The sequence below is a fragment of the Carettochelys insculpta genome, chromosome 7 (assembly GCF_033958435.1).
Source record: "Carettochelys insculpta isolate YL-2023 chromosome 7, ASM3395843v1, whole genome shotgun sequence".
Taxonomy (NCBI): domain Eukaryota; kingdom Metazoa; phylum Chordata; order Testudines; family Carettochelyidae; genus Carettochelys; species Carettochelys insculpta.
The window spans coordinates 56,930,316-56,953,747 of NC_134143.1; the positions used below are offsets into that span (position 1 = coordinate 56,930,316).

The 23,432-nt window shown below is 41.0% G+C and overlaps 1 long non-coding RNA gene across 2 annotated transcripts in view; it reads right to left on the reverse strand.

Moving 5' to 3' along the window:
- Positions 1 to 7,917: 7,917 nt before the first annotated feature.
- The window catches only part of LOC142015861 (uncharacterized), a 39,164-nt gene continuing 23,649 nt past the window's right edge, over positions 7,918 to 23,432 (reverse strand). Inside the window, exons 2-4 of one of the 2 annotated variants that reach the window (XR_012646235.1) lie at positions 20,482 to 20,564; positions 11,822 to 11,921; positions 7,918 to 8,387 (exon numbers count right to left, since the gene is read on the reverse strand). This is a non-coding gene — a long non-coding RNA (uncharacterized LOC142015861). Of the gene's footprint in view, positions 8,388 to 11,471; positions 11,922 to 20,481; positions 20,565 to 23,432 lie in introns of those variants that run through there. The other variant, XR_012646234.1, reaches the window with a different exon arrangement.

Here is a 23,432-nt window from a genome sequence, read left to right on the forward strand (position 1 = left end):
TGGTTGTTTACAGAGCTGGGTATAGTATAATGTAGCTACTCTACTGGGAACTTTTCTAAGTTGGAAGTTTGAGTGTGTCTGTTGTATTATATTGAGATTTAATTCCAAAGTATCTCAACTAAACTCTAAGGTGTAAGTTCAGAGGGAGCAGAGAACTATATGTAATTGGAAATACACATATCTCTTAGAACTAGACAGGACCTTGGGAGGTCATCTAGTCCAGTCCCTTGTCCTGTTGGCAGGACCAAGCACCATCCCTGATATCTATTTGCCCTAATTCTTAAATGGCCTCCTTGAGGATTGAGCTCACAACCCTGGGTTTAGAATGCCAGTGCTCAAACCACTGATCTATCCCTCCCCACCCCCCAAATGAAACCTAGGGTGCAGTATTAATCTTATCTGAAGGCTTTTTTCTCGTATAGCTCAGCAGAAAAATTTGAGATGACACCTGGTACTTCAAGTGAGATCAGGTTGACTCTGAGGATGGTTCTTGGGGAAACGTTGAACTTGGCTGTCCTTACAGTGAGGACAATAGAGTAGAGCCCTCAGTTCAATAGTAGTTGCTTTCTTATTCACCTTAGAAATTTGTGTCTTGAAGTTTTTAAATTAGACTCTTTTTGCTTTCTTCAATGAGTCAACAGGTATGACTCTGGATTAATAACTGAAGAGTCTATTCTAGCATAAATATCTGTGCATAACTTTCGCTAGCACCATCTGTAGAAGTGAGTGCATGTCACAATTAACCATTTAGTGCCTGCCACTCTTTGTCTGTTTTACTTTCATTATGTCTGGGCAAGCACCAGTAATGCTTGTGAAAATGGCACTCATACTGTGGGACCATTGTGAATTTTTTTTAATACAAGAGAATTAAAACAAACTAATTCCAGGACAAAATCTATATTGATCTTAAATAGAAATGCACCTTTATCTAATCACATCTAATTTAACCTAACCAAATGCAATTACAATATACCCATCACGATAATAATCAGTGTCCTATATAAATGAACACATTTTTAATAAGGCACATTAGAATTCATTAATACTGAAGTAATTAGTAGCTAATGCTTCATCTGGTCACCAAATCAACTCCAGTGAGGCCTCACTGTAAAAGAGTCTTTCAGTTTCTCAGTTTGTTTTCTGCCTTTACCAATGTACTGGAAATATTCTACTGCTGTCAGTTCAGCTTCTAAGTAAGTAATCATATAAAGTTCCAGCAACAGGAACTGCTAAATCACATTTGTTAGACAACCTACAATTCAAAGAAGCATTCAACAGGTGATGAAATATCACTGCTGAATCTATAATAGGATGTTGTAATGCTGAGAGTAAACAATCGTTCCAGATAAAAATAAACATCTAAAACTATTTATCACAGTAATCTGACTCTCTCCGATGTAATTCATTCTCTTTTACAGAATAAATCTCCCAACTAGTCAAGAAAATTTTTATATATACTGTCTCGATATATTTTAAACAGTTGGAGCTTCAAGATTGAATTATGGGAAACTCTTAAAAACACACAGACAGGAAAGAATAATAGGTGAAATGTTTAACTTTGGAGCATTATGGAACTGGATTTTCAGCCCTGAACTATAGGAAGTACTTCATAGTAAGTGATAACAATGTGAATCTGAATAGAAACACTTGTGCGTTCTTTCGTATGAAAGCATCATTTATTGTGGACCAAGTGTAGTTTGTTTCATTTTTTATCTTTTGCTCTGGTCTGGTGTCTTGTCATGTATCTTGTACACACTGTCAACCTGAACTGCGATATTCCCTGTAAATGCTCCTAATGCAGTCAGTCTCCCAAATGGTGTAATGCAAAGAGCGATATCCCTGCTCTACTGCAGCAATTGATGCACATAAATTGCTGCTTTTCATTCCCTTTGTGAACAATGCAGATTGCTGATGAAAAGTCACCACCCAGTAACTGTTGTGCTCCTGACATTCCCTCTCCTATATTAAAAGATGTGGAAGGGGAAACATGCCCACAAAACTCCACATCCTTTCTACAGCTGCAGTTTGCCATGTGGCATCCCTTGCAGCGATAGTTACAGATGGGCTAAAGGAATTTTGCCCATCTTTGAACACAAAGAAAATTAGGAACATTTGCTTGATATAAAACTGGGGGCAGAATGTCTGAGGATTACTTTCTATTTATGGCTGGCCAGGCACTGGCTCTGGGCTGCTGCTGAGCCATGCACCAGCTGACCTGAACTGGGAAGCCATCCATCTGAGGAAAAAGAGCCTTTTGAGCCAAAGGACCTGGAAACACTCTCCCCAGACTTGGTCTATTGTCCTGTTGAGCACTGCTCAGTCGAGTACAGGAGGGAAAGTCTACCAGAGCCAACAGAAAACTCCAAACAGGTTCACCCAGTGGATGTTTAAACAAGTTAGTAAAAGATAACCACATGGGAACTGAAAGGTGGTGGGATCCCTAGATGGCAAAGGGCAAATATGGACTTCTTGTCGTTGGCCTTTTTTAGTTATGCTACACAATGGGACTGTTTTTTTTTCTTTTTTTTACACATAGGGCCCTTTAAATTGTTTGGGATGTGTAAAAGGCCCTAAGAAGGCCTGTCCTAGCTGGGGTAGAATGGGCATAAATCTTCTATACCATTCCTGCTCCCATCTCTTAAACTAAGCAGAAGGCTGGGATGGAGTGTATGATTAAGGGATCAAATCTTATGTTTACTGTTCTAGAGCTATTCTATGCTTTGCAAAGCCTGAAGGGAAATAGGAATCAAAATCTTATGGCTTGTGTAGCCTTGAGGCTGCTCTAACTTTCATTGGGAGGCTGGGGAGGCCTTCAGCTGCCCCAGAAAACAGGAGAAGGAAAGGTGCTTTCACTGGGAGGCTGGAGAGGCCTTCAGCTGCCCCAGAAAACAGGAGAAGGAAAGGTAGGTCAAAGCCCCTTCTATTACACCTTCCATTCTGACTCAACTACTAGTGTGGCATATCTGAAAACTGGGGCCAATATACAAAGAAAGCAGAAGTATTTTATTCAGACTGGATAACATATTGAGGCTAGCTGTGTTTCTGCATACCAGGGAAAGATGCCGTGTTACCACATACTGAGTATATATTGTATATTTGCCCATGTTTGGCACTCAATACACTTTGTGATACAATGGAGAACATCTCTTGTTAGTCATAGGAATGCTTTTCCCTTGACAGTGGTCCATGCCAAATGTTGGTCTAATTATTTCGCTAACAAATAGACAAAAAAACTTTACAAAAATACACAATTATTCAAGTTTCCTAGTGGAAATCTGAGAATGCTTACCTAATTGCTTCCAGCAAAACAGCTGGCAGAGGAGAATCACATTCACAACTTACAGCAAATTATAAAGGCTAGCATATTGTTTACATTTTTCCTTTGGTGCACGCATTGTTAGTATTAACATTAATTGATCAAATTTCTCTTAACTTTGAATTTCATCATCTCAGGTTCATTGTACTCTCCTTGTTCTTTGGAAACAGCCCTGGGTGAGAAACTTAACTCATTCGGGGGAACCATAACCGGTGTATGTGGAAGATGCCTGTGGTCTAGTTCCTCCTAATAATGTTTAGAGAATTGTAAGGATGGATGTGGTGAGGTTACAAAATGTGCTCAGCAAAGCACTTAGCATATGCTTAAACCCTTTCCGATTTGTCAAAATACTTAAGCATGCTTATCTCTGAGCATGTGCTTTTAATGCTACTAAACATGGGCTTAAGTGCTTTTCTGAATTCAGGTTTATAGAAATTGGTTCAAGCTCTACCAATAACGCACTGTTATTTATTGAGGAACTTCAGAGTGGCTAGTATGATATAAGCAAAATATAATTCAATCCCTTTCAAAGGTACTTAAAATCTAAACAGGAGGTGAGTCAGTCACATGCATATGATGATTCACAGATCCATCTCCAGGAGGTGTGGCTGTCTTTGGGGATCTTCAACGAAAGATTAATTGAAGCAATTGTTTATGATTGATTTAAATGTGGAGAGAACACTACTCAGATACACAAGTCTTTTGATTATACTTGTACTATTAAAATAATTCAGGGTTACTTGGTCTTCTTTCTCCTGTCATCACATGGCCTTCTTCTTTCTCTGCTTTCATTTTTTCTCTCTCTGAGGTTCTCAAATTCTCCTTCTCTTTTCCATTCTTTACTCAAAGTCTCCCCTTTTCTGCTCAGAATTTTAGGTATTTCTTTTCCAGGCCAACTCTTCCCTATGATCGCCATTTCCTCCATGCTCTCTCTGTCTCTCCACCACACATCTTCTCTGCTCCAGGCTCCTGTACCTTGGTGACAGCACCGTGTGCTCATCTTCCTTGGGGCAGCCTTAATCAACTCTGTCATAAAACTGTTGGATCGTATCTTGTATACATTTACATTCTGTCATGTTATTTTAGAATGAGATGCTCATTGGTTTAATTGTAGACCTGTTACTTTTCAGTTACTTTTCATCTTAGGCAAAGCATTCAGAGGCATGCAGGAAAAAATAATTCTTGGTGTAACTTCATTCATTTTCGAGTTACATCTGGAATAGTTTTGGCCCTTCATGACTAGAGTCCACCAACTTAAATCTGCAAGATCAGTACCTCAATTGGTGTAAAGCAGTATAGTTTCATAGAAGTCAATAGAGTTATGCCAGTTTACATCAGCTGAAAATCTGGCCACACAATTTCCAAATTGTGTTCCACAGATATTTCCTAATGCAGATGTGAAGCACTAGTTCCACATTGTGCCCCCAGATGCCCACATGCAGGATGTATGAATTCTAAATACATCTGAGGGCAGACTTCAACTACATGCATTATCTCAGTACATTAACTTTGAGCATAAACTAAACACATATTGCTTGCACATGTCCCTTACTACCTCCATCAAGTTACCACATGCCTTTAGTTCTTCCTTCCTTCCTCAAACCGTAGGCTATATAATTCAAGATGAAGCATCGATAAAAAGACATTGTAAAAAAAAGGATACCAGAAGCTAGTGCAAATAAATTTGCTGGATAAAGCTAACAGGTTCTTCTTTATGACAGGACAAATATGGAACTGATTTCTTTCGAACAGGTAATCTAATAAGTAATGTCACAAAATATTTGCTAACACATCAGAATGTACCTATTGAAAAGGAAACATGTTACTTTAAACTGAGCAGGTTGCACGCATGCAATAAGGGTAGGATGGCATTCCTTAAAGTGTTTCAGTAGCATGGAAGGCATCGTTTCTTCTTCTTCTTGGACTGAGCTGTTGATCAATGGATCTCATCTTCTATGATGCTGTTGGTGAGCGACTAAACCAATCCTTGATTGCCAGAGCCGATTACAGATATCACATAAAAAGCTGCCAGCTGCAGGCATTGTATATTCTTTTTTGGATCCTACACTTTTCCTGTGTAGTGCCTAGGTATGTGTTAGCCGGTGGCCGGGTAATGTGCGGTGAGGTACCAACTATGCCCTTGTTATCATCCAAGGTGAGGGGGGGCAACGAGCAAGCTGGCTTGTAAGGGGGAGACTCTGTCTGGCTACAGTATGCTGACTGTCAAAGCAATTAAGAGCCTGTACAGTGGTTTGCTGCCAGGACAATCTGTCCTGAACGAGAGTTTCCTGATCTTTGGTTGATTTGCTGCATGACTTCATGTTGGCCTTTAAGATGTTTTTATAGCTCTTATACTTACCACTGATAGATTACTTTCCATGAGAAAGCTGGCCATAGAAGACCATCTTTGGTATCTGTGTATCATCCATCCTCATAACATGACCAGTCCAGTGTAACTGTCTGTTCGTAAGCATTGCTTCCATGCCCAGGGCACCACACAGCTTAAGAACCTCAATGTTAGGCGTTTTGTCCCACCAATTCAAATGGGACATCTTCCTCAGACAGCGCATATGGAACGGATTAAGTTTCAGAACATGGCAGTGATATATTGTCCATGACTTCGAGCCATACAGCAGGATATTCAGGACAACTGCCTGATAAACTGCAGCTTTGGTATGGAGTTTAATACCATAGGCATTTGGTCAATTTTGGCTAATTGAGCAGATGTGTCATGATCCACATTTATGCTAGAGGACAGAACACTTCTGAAGTAGCAGAACTTGTGTGATGGGGTTCCGGGGTCCCCAGGCACTGCACCCCGTCTGCAGGCAGGAGTGACTCTCACTCAGCAGGTAGAACAGGAAGTTTATTAGGCAACAGAGTCCCAGTTTCTTACAGAAGAGTCAGTGCAGCAGTCAGAGACAGTTGTTCCAACCCATCCTGGGGAGAGGATCCCGAGGGGTGCCCCTCTGGGGTGTAGCTTCCCCCCTTGCCAGGCTGGCTGCCTTCCAGCTCCCTCTCCCCTCCAGCTTCTAACTGCCACCCCCAGAATCAAACCCAGCTCGGCTCCTCCCTCCTCTTTGTTCAGGGCAGAGGTATTACCTGCCAGCCTAGGTTATAGCCCCAGGGTCATCCATAGCCGCTGAGAGCTGCTCTGCTTGTCTCACACACATCCAGCCTGAGTCTCACACATACACTCTCCCCGGTCCATCACAACTTGTCAACAGCCTAAAGGACTGTAGCAGTAGCAGTGATCACTGGAGTACTGGGCTCTTTTCAAAAGCTTTTGTCTTCTTGAGACTCACTGTGAGTCCAAATCAGTGAGCAGAAGTAACAAAGCAATCAAAAAGCTCCTGTGCATCTTTCCCTGAATGAGCCAACAATGCACAGCCACCAGCAAACGGAAGGTCACAGATAGTTATAGTAACCACTTTAGTGTGGAAGGCATCATCTAATTATATGGTATAGCACATTTATACACAGATATTTGGGTTAAACTCAAAGTCCTATAGAACCAAGAGGCACAGAAACACCCCTTGTCTACATTTTTTGTTCATTTCACCAGAAATAAGAAGTAAAAAAGAATATCACAGGTAATTTTTGCTTTATCTTATGCTCATAACTTAATGCTTCCAGAGAGCTGCATCCATTCCACACAACTGCCTTTGTTTTAAGGGAATTAGTTTCATGTTTAAGGTATGCTTTAATTTTCTTTCTTGTAAAATATGTTGGCAAAGCTTGGTGTCCGGTGAAACAGAGCAGAGGAAGTTATGCACTTCCCTGCTGGCTGACAGGGAAAAAACTGTGATTGTGAGCAAACAATATATCCCATTGTTGGTTATTTTTTATCATTTAATACTAATCAGAAAAGGTAGAAACAGTGAAGGAAAATGTGCACTGATAAGCAAAGGCCACCCGCATTAGATTTTAATGGTTAACAAACCTGATACTCTGAATCAATGCAAAGCAGCCGGAAAGTTACCCTAAAGGAGGCGGCTAAAGATTTCTTTGACATAGATTCATATTTGTATAGGGACGATTGTGATCATTTGGTCTCACATGATAATACTTGTGCGGTGTAGACTGTCCTATGTCCTTCCCCATTTCTGTGCCAGGGTGGAAGGGACCAGACCGAAGTTGTGTCTAGATTGCTGAGAACTGTTGGCAAGAGTTAAGCAAATTGCACAATGCATTTACATATCTTTTTGCCGACAGTTCTGCCGGAAGAAGCTTTTCTGACATTGGGCCCATCCACATAGGGCCAAACGCTGGAAAAAAACCATCTGTTGAAATATCCCTCCTTCCTCATGGAACAAGGGATGCCATTAGAGAGATCTGCAGTCTGGACGCATGCAGAAGTTTTGTTGACAGAAGCCTGCAGTCTAGGGGTAGCCTGTGTGCACAGAACTTCAACAGCTCATCATCCAGAGCAGTAGCCCTATGAGTATGTCTACACATGGTTAAATGCTCACAGCTGGCCTGGATCCCCTGATTATGGGCAAGGGCGGATTAAGAACAGGTGGGGCCCTTGCCCCTGCCCAGCATATTAAAATATTAATGTAACATCATTATTTATGCTTTAAAATCTATTCCTGCGTATTAGTACTAATGATGCATAATAAAACTACAGTTACATTAATTTTAAAATAAGAATGACACAACACACTTCTTTTGTTCCATTAAAGAAGCAAATTGTTTAAATAAAATGGAGTTATGGAGATTTGGGGCCCCTAAGGCAACTACCCTTTTTGCCCTTACGTTAATCTGCCACTGCTTGTAGGGCTTTGGCTGAGGGGCTGTTCAACAGCAGTTTAGATATTCAGGCCTAGGCTGGAGCAGGGCTCTGGAACACTCTGGTCAGGTTCCTGGATCCCAGATCCAGGTGGCTACACAGCAACGTATAGGCCTGCAGCCCAAGTCAGCTGACCAGAGTCGGACATGGCCATGTGGTGGGTCCAGTATACATATTCCCTCTGAAATTGCTGTAGTCAGAGTAATTTACAGCTGCATAACAGGTGCTCTGAGTTCCACTGAGGAAAGTGAGAGATTCAGTCAGCAGATAGACCTGGACCTAGATAGGAGAAAAATGGCTTAGAATCCTTCCTCAGCTGCACGGAACATAAACTCAGTACATAAGCTCTGATCTTTTATGCAGCAGTATCATTCAGTATGCCAGTATCATCACAAGAAAACTCACTGGTAGGAATAATGTCCATATGTTTGCACAGATGGACATCATACCAAAAGCACTGAAGGTGAAAACCACACTGGTAGGAATAGCCTGACAGCAGGTATTCCTTAATATATCTATTTTACTGGATGCCTAAATAGGATTTCTAAAGTTATATGAAAACAAATGACCTGTTTGCAAACGTAGAGCTCATTTACAGGTGCAGTTACCTTCATTGCTGCGATTGCCTGTGTAAATCACCAGTTAAATTTCAATAAGGGGATATCATCTTTTTAATCTATCTGCCTATCTAATCTCATTTACCTACTTACCTACCTACATAGGAAATAAACTCTGACAGGGCCTAAAAAGTGCAATGAAGTCTTTAAACAGGTTGAAATCTTTTTTTCTTCTTGTTTAAAATAAGTAGTAGTCAATCATAGCTCTTGTTAAGCTGACAAACATCTCAAGAGAATTTCAGACTCTCCATCCAAACTCCAATGAGTGAAGTGTGGTTATCTGAGCTTAATTCAAATCATATGAGCCTTCTCGGGTTTTGCCACACTCAAGATGGTTTCCTTTTCAATCTGGCAATACATTCACCAAGTTATGGGCATACTCCTCTTCAGTAAAGGAGCAGTTTTGTGACCTCTATGCCTATACTGGGCATCCAAGACCAAAACACATTTAAGAATACCTTTTCTTTCACAAATTGGAACGCTCAAAACTATCATTGTATCGCTAATAAAGTATTACATACAAATAACTTTCTTTGTGACTCATAAATGAGCGTAATAAGAGAACCCAGAGTTAGAAATATTACCCTAAATATTTCCCATGGAGAAATACTAGAGTCCTTCTGGAACTGCAAGAGCTATAAATTTCTAGGAACACCCAGAATGCTTGCATGAGTAGCTATGTGCGCCAGCAGGCTTGCAGTGGTACCAGACAGAGCAATGTCATCTTTATAATGATAGTTTAGAAATTAAATTATGTCACTCATACCTTTAATAGTTTGCATGAAGGACTGAGCATAGCTGGATCTTGGAAGTCCTGACTTCTAACGCTAGTTCTGACAGGGATTTATTTAATCTTTTGTCTTAATGTCTTTGTCATTCAAGAAGGGATAACAAGTTACCCACCTTTGTCCCAGGGTATTGTGTGGGTTAACAAGTGCACCCACTGCTTTGGGCATGGAAACTGCTATATAAAAATGCTTCATAATATTAGGTCTTGACTCTGTAACAGCATCTACAGAAATACCAATTTGAGGGCAAAGGGCACTTCACAACCAAGGAGCTCAGACAGGGGGTAGTAGTAGGAACCTCTGCCTTCTCCAGAGCTCTGCAAATATCCTGTGTTCATGAGCAGTCCCGAGTTTTTCCAGACCTGGTCATGACATCTCTACAGATATGTACAGTATTTTCAATAACTCTTGCTCATGTGGAAAATATGTTTAAAATGCTTTTCAAGTGTATAGTCATGATTTGTTTCACGGGTTTTCCTATTTCCCTGTCCAGCACTTTTCTTTCTCTGTCTCTTGGTCTTTTGAGCCTTTGGCATCCCTCATATTTTGTGTTCTTCTGCTGATTTGTTCTACCCAATGCCCGATTCGGTGCTCCCATGAGACCTGTTACTTCTGATTGTTGTCATATGCATCGGTTTGGATTCCTACCCACTCATTAATTCCCATTTTAGGATGTTTATACTGCTGGTCCAATGGACACAGGGTAATACAGTTTTATTAATTCTTTTGGATGCCATTTTTCAGAACAGTCTGATTCATGTGTGTTGTGTTCCTTCCTGCTGATGCTTTAATAACATCCTTTAAAAATACATTGTGGTAATTGCTACATGACACACGGTTAGCATTTATAGATTGTGCTGACAAAGCGCACATAAGATACAGTATATTTAGACTCAGTAGTATAGACAGTTGAATGCAAAAAAGTTACTTTAAACTAGAGATGGCACTAAGCCAAACATCTGGAACTGAACACAAATAAAGTTTGGAGAAATTCAGATCTGATATGACCATTGATGCCTGGTCCTCTCTCTACTTTGAACTAAAGGGCCCTAGACTTTTGTTCTCTGGAACTGGAGATTTTTAGAGCCAACTAAGGTCTAAAATTAATATAAGTTGTGTGTATAAATCCCCTTGTTACCTGTAAAAATCTCAAGCTGAAAGTTTTGTAGAGATAATTGACTGAACTCCAGTGTGAGAGAGAATTGAAGGAATTCCTCACATTATACATCAGTGACTTATTTGGCTACTGGAGTCCTATCCTCCCTTTTTCCAGTCAGAAGGTGGTAACTGCAAAGAAAGACTAGTTTGAAGAAGAAGAGTTCAAATAGCATTCGCTCAGAATGGGCTAATTCTTAGTAAGAAGGAAGTGCTCAAGAACTATTTTAAAAGTTAATCTGATAACTAAAATCATGTTGAATCATAATGTGACAGATATTTACATGGATTTTTATGAAATTTAGCTAAAATAGTTTTTCTTTGCTTAAAAACTGGTTTCATAATTATGTTATAAAATTGGTCAGTTGAAAACTGGATATCCATACCTCGACAATAGCTAAATGCCTACTGGAAATCCATGCCTTGACAAGCACTAAATTGCGCCTAATTCTGACAGTTATCTGAGAATTAATAAACAAATAAACAATGCTTAGTTCCATCCTGGCTGTAAATAAAGTTGAAAGGGAGAGATGAGTTACATAAAGAGCCTGAGTCTGCACTTTTTATTCTTTGAACTCAATGGGAATAAAGAGTGCAAAAACTAAATTAACACAGAATTAAAACTGACATTGTGTGTGTCATGTCCTCCAGAGTCTGGTGAGAGAGAGAGAGAGGCCAAACCTGAACTTCAAACCATCAAATAATGAAGCATTAAGGATCCAAAAAGGTAAACCTCAGAAAACAAGGAAAAATACCACTCAGGCAATGCAAACATACCATAAGCAATACATGAGTGACTTGCACTACACACAGTAGCCATCACCACCAAAAGGCACAGCAAGTATCAATGCAATCTGCATTAGCATGTGGAGTTTTAGAACTCTCAGAAGAGTTGTGTATTTAAAAATGATTCTTGGCTGTATCAGCAGTTTTTGCTCAGTCCATGTTCCCTCCTGGGAGAAAATTACTTGTAAGTGGGCAGGAAGGAAACAGGTACATTTCTCTCTCCCACCTCGGCATGAACCAGCCTCCAGGGACATGTGACCAAGCACCATTGCTTCCCTGGGACCATGAGGGAAGCATGGTTGTTACTTTGTCATCGCACTTTTACAGAAACAATTCCATGTGGCGGCCTGGCTGCAGAATTTCCAACCTGCACATGCAAACACTCCACGCTGTAGAGACGGTCTTCTCTAAAATGCACCGGTGTCTGTCTCTCCACACTGAGCTATTTCTCTGTGCTGAGATGTAGTCTGTTGAAAAGAGAAAGCAGAAAAACCTGATTTATGTAAATAACCACAACTGGCAAATAGTTGTTATGATCTTTAAATGCAGTTTAAGGCATTTGCACCAAAATCTTGGGAGTATGTTAAGACAGGGGATTGCGTCCTGGAAGTGGCCTTTACTATCAGATTCCATGGCTATTGGACAACTGCATAGCTCCCAGCTGCCATCTCCCCATTATTTTGAGCACTGAGTTGCTTGGGTTTGTCTATTTGTTGTTAAGAAACATAAAAACTAAATCTGTTTGCCGTATACCTTTTCTGCGGAGAGGTACTCTGTTTCTGACGGACAGTTAGAAAGCCTTTGAAATGGGATTTGTAGAGGCATGGCTAGAACATGATTGTAATCTGAGCGGTGGTCATGATTACTGATTAGGTTTCAGCTGGAGACCTGCCAAATAGGCTTGTGCATAGAGTATGCATATAGCTTCAGACTGTATTTTATCATTGCTTTCCTATCCATGCATACCACATTTTGAATGAAGTGGGAATTTTGCCCTAATAATTACTGCTGAATCAGTGACATATGTTAGTCCTCCGATGTCAAATCATGTTAGGTCTTTATAGTGTCGCATTGTTATAGTATCAGAGTACCCGACAACACCCTCTGAATGCTATTATGTCAGTTTTCCAGATGGGGAACTGAAGCACAGAGAGACTGAGATTTGCCAAAGGTCACCTAAGAGGTCTCTGATGAAGAGGGAATTGAATGCAGGCCTATCACGAATGTTCTAACCAGGGGACATCCGTCTCTGTCATCCTTACTCCAGAGGCCCTGGGACCAAGGACTCAGGAGAGAGTGAAGTCTCTACCCTACAGCCTCAGTTGAGAGCCAGCTGGCCTTTAGCTCATGTGATAGAGCAGAGAGGGTTAGCCCCTTTGGTTGCAGGTTCAATCCCTTCTGCTGATGACCTGCCTCCATTGGCATTACAAGTGGGGGCTTGTCAGAGATGAACTGCTGGAAGGTCTCAGAAGCTCAGGATGTACTTCCTCAGCTGAGGGAAGTATGTCACCCCAGAGGCACTCAGACCACCACCAACAAGGAAGAGTCTCTGCTCTACAGCAGTGACTGAGAGCCAGCGGGCTTTTAAGTTGTGCGGTAGAGCACAGGGCTGTAGCCCCTAAGGTTGCAGGTTCATTCCCTCCTGCCAATCACCCAATGCGTTGGTGTTACATATGCAATATAGTGATCATATACAGTGATCTTTGCAGTTTTGCTCAAATATGCCTTCGGAACTGCTACAGGGGGCATCTCTCTCTACACGAGAATGTACGGCAACCTCTTCAAACTGTCCAGGCTTAAAGCGAAGACCAGGGTGCTTATGAAGCGTCTAAGGGAGTTCCTTTTTGCTGACGATGCAGCCATTGCTGCTCACACTCAGCAGGAACTGCAGTCACTCATAACTCGCTTTGCAGATGCATGTATGGAATTTGGCCTCACAATCAGCTTAAAGAAGACCCAGGTGATGGGCCAAAACGTGGGTAATGAGCCATCTATCAACGTGCTAGACTACGAACTGGAAGTCATCCACGAGTTCGTGTACCTAGGCTTGATGATCTCAGACAACTTGTCACTTGATAGCGAGATCAACAAGCGCATTGGAAAAGCTGCCACAACTTTCTCCAGGCTGATGAAGAGAGTATGGGCTAACAATAAGCTCACTGTACCACCAAGGTGCCAGGTCTACACAGCCTGTGTTTTGAGCACACTGCTGTATGCCAGTGAAACATGGACTTTGCGATCAAAACAAGAGCAGCAGCTCAACACATTTCACATGCGCTGCCTTAGGTGCATATTCGGTATCTCATGGCAGGACAAGGTCCCCAATAGCACAGTGCTTGAGAGGGCAGGCACCGCCTCCATGTTTACCCTTCTCAAACAGAGGTGTATGCGCTGGCTGGGCCATGTCTCGCACGTGACGGATGGCTGAATACCGAAGGACCTCCTCTTCGGCGAACTGGTGTCTGGAAAGAGGCTGAAAGGGCGATCTAAATTGCGCTACAAGGACACGTGCAAGCGTGACCTCAGCACTCTCTCTATCAGTGTGAACACCTGGCATTCGCTCACCTCAGACAGGCATGTCTGGAAACAGGGAGTGAAGGAAGCTCTTGTAATGCATGAAACTACCTTGGTGAAGGAAGCGGAAGAGAGGAGAGCCCTCAGGAAGATCAATGCCCATGATACTACAGTGACATCTGCCTACTGCTGCTAACAGTGCAGAAAGGACTGCCACTCCCGCATTGGATTGCACAGCCACAGAAGACGCTGCTCGAATCAGTCCAACTGGGGCACAAACCCATGATCCCTCGGATCGAAGGATGCCTCCTACTGCTACTACTAGATCATATACACCAGGTTGGGAGTGGAGAAAAGACAGACTGGCAAGTTCCAGTCTATTAGCTGCACACTGGACTAAATACAACTTGGATGATAATTTATCATTCATGGCACACAAAATTATTGTTAACAGCACTTGTTATAGACAAGACGGAAAAGATCAGAGTAACTATACGGGTTGAACCTCTCTAATCCAGAACTTTCTTGTCTGGCAAACTTTGTAAGCCAATATGATTTTAGTTAGCTGGGTGTGACCAAGTTTCCCATAGTCCCATAAAATTAGTTTACAGCCACCAGTCCTGGCTCCCAGTTTTCTGTGGTGTGGTGGTTGAGAGCTGTTCAGCTTGTATATATTTCCTCCACTTATAGTGAAGGAAAATTCATTCATATTAGTAAAAGCCATGATTACTTGTATATATTTCTTCAAAATCTGCCATTTTAATTGTGAATTTTGATTATAGGGAATAGTATCTAATGAAGTGATGTTTCTAGGTGTAATGGCTGAGAGAAAGCTGTCATTTTCTTTCTGTGCTTTGAAAGTATTTTTCCACCTTCATTTTGAATATCTGTTCTTCCTTTCAGTGGGAAGAACTCATGCAGAATATCCATTGTGCAAAATCAACATCCTGATTCAGTCTGTGGGCACAAGAGTATGTTATTGTTAAGCAAAGCCAGCTTAGTTAATATACTTTATATAAGAGAATGAAAAAGAAAGAAAAACAGGAGAAAAGAGTTGGCTTAGTAACATATTTTCTTTTTTCTAAGAGCTTTTGAAATAATTTATTAAAATAATTGGCTACACTTCTTTGGTGCTCTTTTGGTACAGTCTGTGCCTGAAAAATGCAGATTACTGAAAAGGTCAAAACAGTGGGCTACATTCTGATCAGTCCAACATCAAGAAAAATCTGGAGTAAATCCACTGTATTTCATCAAAACTCATATTGACTTCAGTGGAAATGAGGATTTCTCACATTAACTTCAGATCAACTGAGTTATTCTGGATTTGACACTGGCTAATTGAAATTAAATTCTGTCAGAGAAAATGGAATGTAGTGTCATGGAAAGTAGCCCACATACTGGAATATATATTTAATCAATGTATACATTTCACAATCGTTGCAAGGGGTGTGTGTGTGTGTGTGTGTGCTTTCAAACAGAGGGTAGAAGAACAGCAGCATAGGAAGCAGCATCTAGGTAAGAGTCACAATTTAAAACAATAACTCCTCTGAAAAAGTAACAAATGTTCTGTTCTGTGCTTGTACCAATAAGCGTACAAGCAGGGAAGCAGACACCTATATATATATCTATAGGTAGCGCATATATATATATATTTATATATATATATATATGCGCTACCTTTAGATATGTATTTAGAGAGAGAAAGAGAAAATTATATGGCCTTCCACAATGGGACCCAAACTACTACTTTAAGTGTTATGGGTTTATAAATATTAATGATTACAACAGTGATATTTTGTGTAGTGATGCCATTTAAATTGGAACAGTCTTTTGGGTTAGAATATACTTTATCAATCTTAGCCATGTTAGCTAGAGTATGTACATTTTATCAATTGTGTTAGTGGCATTAGTCACTTAAGATGATGTCTTTAGACACAACCCTGATCAAAGGGCTTTGTGTAAGCTACACCATCACCAGGGATAGCCCCTGCAGGCATTAAGCTCCAGAGATGCCCCCTGAGGCTCAGTTCCCTCACATTTCCCTCACTTGTGAATGTCAGCAAACAATTATGACACCGCCAGCACTAGCTTAGCTGACTGAGTGGTGAACTAGGGGGAGGAGGATGGAGGATCACCACACACTGCTTGCCAATTCTAGCAGAGTCCGGTAGCTTACCTTGAACCATGCGGCCTGCTAGTACATAAAAGGAACGGTGGTAGGTATTTTCAAAAACAACAAGAAGTTTTGTGGCACCTTGTAGACTAACAGATATTTGGGAGCTCAAGTGTTTGTGGGCAAAGACCCTCTTCGGCTACCCCTCTGGTAGGTATTTTGACTACCATGTGCAGAGGAGTAGTCTAAACCACAATGAACCCACAAACAACAAATGGTAGTTTGTCACAAATCTGGACAGTAGCTTTGAAAAGTAACAATTTTTTCCCAATGAATTAGAAGCTGAGACTTAAAGCTGGATCTGAGGAGTGGAATCTGGATTTAGATCCAAACTTTCCCCAAGTTCAGACTATGTATTTTTTAGGGCTGGATCTGGGGTTCTGATTTGGGCCATCTCACATACATCTCTTCAAGTCTTCTGGTCCTTCAGAGCTGAAGTCCCTCTCTCTTCCACCAAACCAGTCTTGGAGCCCTCAGCTGGAAAGTGGTGTCAGCTCTCATCAACAATCCTCCATGGCAGTCTGTATCCCTGTAAACTCATAGAAGTGTTTGACTGGAAGGAACATTGACAGGTCTTCAAGTCCAGTCGTCTGTACTCAGGTACTTATCTAACCTGCTCTTAAAAATCTCAGATGATGGAGATCCCACAAATTCATCAATCAATTTATTCTGTGCTTGACTACCCTGTCTGTTAGGAAGTTATTCCTAATATCCAACCTAAATTGCTCTTGCTGTGATTTACACCCTTTGCTTCTTATCCTATATTCAGAGGTTAAAGAGCATAATTATTCTCTCTCCTTCTTGCAACACCCTTTTATCCATTTGTAAATTGTTATTACAATGCCCCTCAGTCTTCTCTTCTCCAGACTAAACAAACTCAAACCTACAGCCAAATTTTTTCCACGGCCATTCCTAGACTAACTTATAGATCTTGGTCTTTCCCCAGTCTTTTCTGCTCTTGTATCCTCAGACACTCCTTTCCAGGATCCTAGCCTAAAACAATGTCAAATCCCATCTTCCCTGCAAGCTAAACTCTTAGAATTACCTTATAGCAAGCTGGGCTGCTAGGAGGGCAGTGAGTGTTTGATTAGTAGCATGGGAGGTGGTAATAAGAGGAAGCAGAAGGCAATACCTTCCCAAACTGCCTGGCTGTCCCCACTCACAATTCAGTCCCCAGCCTCCCCCATTCGGTATGGCTGCCCCAGTCTCTTGGGGCTGCCTGGGCTTCAGCACTGCTGAGTCTGGTGCCCTGCCACCAGCTGTCCCAGGGCTGGCTAGGGCCAGGTGCCACTTGCGTTTTGAAGCCAGGGACACCACACGCCATGCTCCATCCTTGTACTTGGGGTAGGGAGACTGCAGCTGTGCACCTCCGTCTGGGGAGATGGGTGGCCTGTCCCTGCAGTGTGCGTGTGTGGCGGAGGTTGTGGGGGGGGGAGCTTGGATCCCAGAATGCCCCTGGGTGGCGGGGTGATGCCTAAGACAGAAGTGACAGGGCTGAGAGCTTGCCTCTCCAGCTCCAAGTTCACCCACCGCCCATGATTAGTAGTTTGTTACATGTGAAGCAGGCAGAGCTTTTGGAGAAACCTCTCCAAACGCTTTAGAGTACATAAAGGTGACTGTGAGGCCTTGCTGTGATGCTTGTGTTCACCATGGCCAGATTTGTGTTCCAGAGCCTCTGGTGTAACATCTCACTGTGTTCATCCCGAAAACCTGACCCTCTTTCTCCAGTCCTACTCATTGTATGATACTGGATCCGTAGTCTGCCTTAAAGGGGTAGCACATTCTGTGACATGCTGCTTAAAAGCAGACTCTCATCCATTCTTCCTGACTGTGTTTCAGTCCTGATGGACATGTATGTAATGATCCAGTTCTTTAATCGACAAATTGTATGTATTTAACTTCATATAGTCAAGACTGAGGCTGGCTGCCGGCTTTCTAATTACATCTTGAGTTGCCTGACCAGGTTCTTTGCTACACAAAAGCAGAGGTATCTTGATTTTCTAACTCATAAATAACTTAACACCCTTATGGAAAGAAGAATTTACAAAATCTTACTTTAATAATGTTACAAGTACGAATTAAGGGTCCATGTGGCTATTTGGCCTCTGTAAAATAATACTGGACTTTGTGTCCAGATTCACAAAGGTATTTAGGCTCCCAATTTCCCTTGATTTCAGTGGAAGTAAGGAGCTGAAACACCTTTGTAGATCTGGGTCTAATTTCATTGGAACACATTTTCAATTAAACTACTGTTTACTATAAAAGGTCCAGAACCTAACTCCTGCAGCTGAACATTCCCTCTAAATTTGAGGGAGAGGGGGTATGGAAGATATGGGGATATGGCACTCAGATTGACACCTCAAACTTTCACACATCTCTGTTCTCAGTGGAGTCAAAATTCTCATTGGCTTCAGTAGTAGCAGAATTTGAGATTATGTGGTGAAGAAGGTAGCTTTTGGAAAAAGCATGAAAACCAGGCCAGTAATCTGTCTTTTGAGAGTTACCTTCCCTTTTTACTTCCTTCTCCACTCCAGCATTTCTCATTGTAATGATCTACCATTTTATACTTTAATACATTTAGCAACTCTAAGGATCAATACCAATAAGATAGGATTCAATAATCTTTGAAATCATATATCAAGTTCTACCCAGTGACTGTAAGAGAAAGTTCTCTTGTTTCATTTGATCATCTTTCTTGCTTATATTTATCACTGTCAATTAAATTTATTGTTGAATAATGAACAATGCAGGACCTAAAGAGAGCCAGCCCTTGCTTTAATGGATCATTAACTTGTCAAATGTGCTCCTTTTCTGCCCCTGATTTTTCCTTGTCTTGCCATAATTCTCATTATCCTTGCTATTAATCCTATTATTAACTTTGGACAAGTATTTTTTCATTAAATAACATTTTAAAATTAATGACCACCCAAATTAAAGGTAAGGCTATGCAGCACCCCGTGGATCCTATAGGGCATGGCTTTTATTTACAGTCCATGTGGGTGATCCAGTGTTGCAAGTTAAACCTGTTGACAAAGTATGGGCAGTCAAAAGTTGATTCATGTTATTTAAAGATTTTTCTCCTGACCCTATTAGTAAGTTTACCCAGAGTTCATTCTTATAGATCAATGCAAAAGTTAGTGTCTTTCAGTAATAGAGTTTTAAGGCTAATGTTGTAAATCAAATATAAAAGCACCTCTTAAAGAACATGTCTACTATGCTTTTTATACTATCATTTTCAATGGATCAGATTCTGATTTCACTTACGCCAGCAAAAATCTAGAGTGCCTTCATTGAAGCCAATGACCCATTGCAATTTTCTTCCAATCCTGTCTCTGTTGCCCCAGAAAAAGTGATGGGACATATAGTCTGTGTCTACGTTACAAAAATAAGTTCAAAGTTGCTTACTTCGAAGTACAACTTCTAAGCAATCATCTTCAAAGTTGAGCATCTACAGAGACCCTACTTTGAAGTTAAACTACAGGAGTGGAGTAAGGACTTTGAAGTTGGGCTCCCTACTTTGAAATTAACTTTGAAGTAAGGGAAAATGTGTGTAGACTCTCTGCTGTCTACTTCGAAGTAGTGGCTAACTTTAAAGTTAACTTTGAAGTTAGTTCCTAGTGAAGACACACCCATATATGGTCGAACTGTACTGTCAGTTTGAAATAACTGCACTGCTTTTGAAGTTACTCCTGGTTAACACCAGTGTAACTCTAAGCAAAAAGCCCCCCTTCAGGAAACAACAACAATTTAGAAACAGTTTCAAAAGCATAATATTGTTTACAAAACATATACAATAATATAGCTTTGTGAATATTTTTAAAGAGGAGATCTATAAAAGTGCAATAGGGGCAATTCCAGTCTACACTTACAGTCTATAACATTAGTGGGCAACCTGTGGCCCATGAGACTTTGTGGATCGCTGTTGCCCATGCACAGGATTGCCAGATCTGCTGGTTCTCATCTGCATAGTGGGTTCCCCCCCACCTTTCTTTTGCAATTACTAAAGTGGCACACAATTAAAGCAAGAACATGTGGAATAAGGTGCATGTTAATTGCACACAACATTGACTGGGAGAGCCGTGCACTCCCTCTGCATCCAATCAAAGCACTGCTACAGTTCACTTGGCACATCCTGCAAATTCTGGGTACACAAGCACAGTTGGCAAAACTACCATATCCTGGGAGACCTTCTTGGTTATGACAGTCTTGTGGCCACTGAGATGGAGGGCTGCTCATACAGCCCACTCACTAGCCCAGGTTGTCCCTCACAGCTCTATAACATCCATGAAGGCATTATGAAAAGATAATTAAATCAATGTATCAAATCACCATTTACTTACTAGTTAAATATACACGTATGTGACCGGCTGATGTTATGTACAAGCAGAAATAACTCCATTGCAATGAACGGAATCAAACAGGCCTGGATGAAGGTAAGTGAGAAAGGAATTAAACATAGTTTCTCTCAATTTTAGCACTTTGATAGATGTTTACACAATTTAATATATGTATTAGCATAATTGCTTTTTGTTTAACAGACATATGCTAATGCTAATAGAAATTAACAACATACATTGTAATAACTTCTATTCACATAAGGCTAGGGCTGTAAATGATATTCAGAATAATTAAAATGAATGAATTGCATATTTGCCAATATATGTTTAAAGTGGATTTCAGAACATCTGTGTTACAGTGTGACTTACTAAGAAGTGAGTTAATTTTGTGCAGAAAATAGCTGATGGGCCCTTGAAAGGAGCTGTGCAAACCTAGCAGGCATCAGGTTTCATGGAGTTCATGAGCAAAACTTTACAGGCACATTTCCAAAAGTGGGAGTGACCCAGTCTCTACATGTGTGGTGTAGATTCCAGTCTAACAAACTCCAGTTTAACCTCTTTCCCCTTAGCCTGCCCATAGTTAAGTGGGAACAAGAAAAGCACTGTGTCCACACTGCCAGGTGATTTTCATTGCTCCTCTTAGTGTAAAATTGCAAACTTGTGGTCAAGGAATCCATAAGGGTCCATGCTTCAACCCTGAGGCATTCCAGAATGACTCCAGGGTAGCATGGCAGTCTCTCATTTTTCTTCATTTCTGGGGATTTAACTAATGCCATGGCCCATTATTTCGAAGCATATTCTGCAAGCTAATAAAATGATTTTATTGTAAAGGAAAATAACATTGTGTACTCTGTGCTAAGGTCCCACTTTCTCCTTGGTGGGTAGACTTCCAGCCAGACAATTTCTGTTAAATGTAATAGGAGTCATGAGTGTAAAACCCTTATGTACCTTACAGAAAATGAAAAGCAATAAGCAGATTTATAAGAAAAGCAAACCCCAGGTTGGGTTCTTGTGCTCCCCACATTCTCCTCTGAAGAAATTCGAAGTTAACCTTTTAGGCTGAAAACAGAGGGAAGTTTTTGGCTGAGAGGAAAGCCTTAGTGAAGGGAAGCTGACCTGTGCAGCAACAGGCAGAGCTAGGTTACAGGTAGCAGAAAGAGGCTGCAAGGAAGAGAGCTGCAGGCACTCTCACAGGACAAAGTAAGGGAAAGAAATTTAGACCGAAAAAGAAGGGCTGGGTATTAGACCCAGGAGACAGGGTTTGGTTAGAAGGCTGGAGAATGTAAGCCATGGATAGGCAGAACAGGAAGGAGTCCAGAGCATTGGCAGGAAGTGCTAGTATAGACCTTAGTTGCTGGAAATAGGGTCTCTGAACTGGAATCCACAATAGGAGGAGGGTCTGTGTTCCTCAACCAGCCATTGAATAATGGCACAATCTGGGCAGTGAATTTGAAGATTGTCTGTTTTAGCTACTGCAGCCATGGCTCAGCCAGGGTAGTGCATTTAAGAACTATCAGGCTCAACGTGGAAGACTGTGGGAGTACCCCAAGAGGAGGGGCCACCTAGCTGGGAGTAGAGGTCCCTGTGACAGGTCTCTAGAGTTTTATTTCTAAGTATTCCTTGACAACTCCTTCTTGGAATAAATCTAGATATCTAATTTAATAAGGGGAATATTCTAGCCATGTATGTCCACATTGCTATCCACTGTTTACCAGCCTCTCTGAGGTCTGAGATATATGTTCAAAATTACCATTCTATAAATCCAAACTGAACTTTCTTGCCTGGGTGTCTAGAATCCCTGTGGGATTCTAAGCCAGGTAGTAACACATCATACTTTCTAGACAATAGCACTGCCGTCTTGTGACAGACCACACACTTTGAATGTCAACAGTGTCCGTGCACACAATGTTATGATGCCCGACCATCTGGCAATTGACGTAAGACATAGTGCAATATATCTTCTATTTGGTTCTTTAGCTGTCTGGATCGGATCTTAAAATACACGGTCATTTTTGCTTTTTGCCAATTGTTATTTGATACATTAATTATAGCTCTTTATATATCCTGACCTCAGAGGATTTGAAATGGGAAAGGATATTTGATGCTGCTCCTTAAAGAATTAGCGTTCTCCAGGCAGATCTCCTCTACATAAGACAGAATAGTTAAAGACCTTTCATGGAAAGATAAACATGAATTGTGATAATCTTATGAAGGTGTTTAACTTAATGAAACCGAAAAGGTGGTGCTGTATTCTCCTTTCTAGAGCAGTCCTCTTGCCACCAAGATAGAAATATGTTTTCAAATATAGCTATAAGCTCTCTTGGGCACAGGAGAAGGAAGGCACTTTGCTATTATGTATGAAACCACTGGACCTGTGTTTTCATAATATGTACAATCCATCCTATAAATCAGTTTTTTTACTCTCCCCAGTTCTGTCTCTAATTCTATATAACTCCATTGCTTTACATTATATATATTTTATACAGTACCATATTCCTAAGGGGATTTTAGCTTTTAGTTGGTCTGTAACCACAGAGAAAAGATATATATACGAGAGAAAAAAAACGAGTCGCCTTTTTTTTCCAGTTGACTAAACTGAGCTATAAAACAATGTAAAATACAAAGAAGACTTAACATCTGGTCAAGTTTACTCATCATAAACACACCTGAATGAAAAGCACTTCTTGTTCGGAGGAGCAGAGCCAAATGAATGATACACCAATATAGACTTTTCATGTAGTTATATGCAAGAGTTCCCTTCCTGCATTTCATTGGCTAAATTAGAGGTAACATGATAGTAAAATATGCAGGCAGCCTCAGGACACATCATATATTCTTTCATTCTGAAGCCTTTCCATAACTAAAAATGAAACCTAATTGCTAACTCCCCATTTCTTCACTAAAATGAGACAGAAATGGTTTAAACTCTGAAGCAGGAATGAAAAGTTCATTTT